The sequence below is a fragment of the Apteryx rowi genome, unplaced genomic scaffold (genome assembly GCF_003343035.1).
Source record: "Apteryx rowi isolate R43461 unplaced genomic scaffold, aptRow1 scaffold_433, whole genome shotgun sequence".
Lineage (NCBI taxonomy): Eukaryota > Metazoa > Chordata > Aves > Apterygiformes > Apterygidae > Apteryx > Apteryx rowi.
The window spans coordinates 194334-194924 of record NW_020450687.1 but is presented as its reverse complement, the minus strand read 5'-3'; positions in this window follow the sequence as shown (position 1 = coordinate 194924).

Here is a 591-nt window from a genome sequence, read left to right as displayed (position 1 = left end):
GAGGGGCCTTTGACCTCTGCTCAGGGGACGGGGCAGCTCTGGGACCTTACCAGGGGTTGGGGAGAGCTGCTGAGGCCATGGCCTTGCTGAGGGGTTGCGGTGGGTGGGGGGGCTCTGGCCAAACCTCTGCTGAGGTTTTGGGGGCTCAGTGGAAGAGGCTCTGGGGCCATGCTGGTGGGTGTCGGGGGAGCGGGGCAGCTCTGAGCCTTGATGGTGGAGAGGGGCTTGGACCCTTGATGGGGCTCCGGGGCTGTTCGTCCTTGAGATGGAGGGAATGGGGGCGCCTAGTGCGGCTCGTGCAGGTGTGTGTTGCTAGTGAAGCTACAGGGCCTTGCTGGAGCCCAGCTGAGTTTTTGGAGGGAGGAATCCATCTCTCCTTTTGCTGAAGAAGGCACTGAGGAGGTTGGAAGGTCTCTGGTGGCCTATGTAGGTTTTAGATCATTTTAGTTCTACTCAACTTGTTGAATCAATGGCACAAGACCTACTGAATTTGAAATTGTTTTGTGGTGAGCTCTTAGCGAATGCTTTTATTGTACTTGTCTCCTGTTACTACTGATGGGTCTAAATAGGAATGTGAAGTCCAGGTTAGGA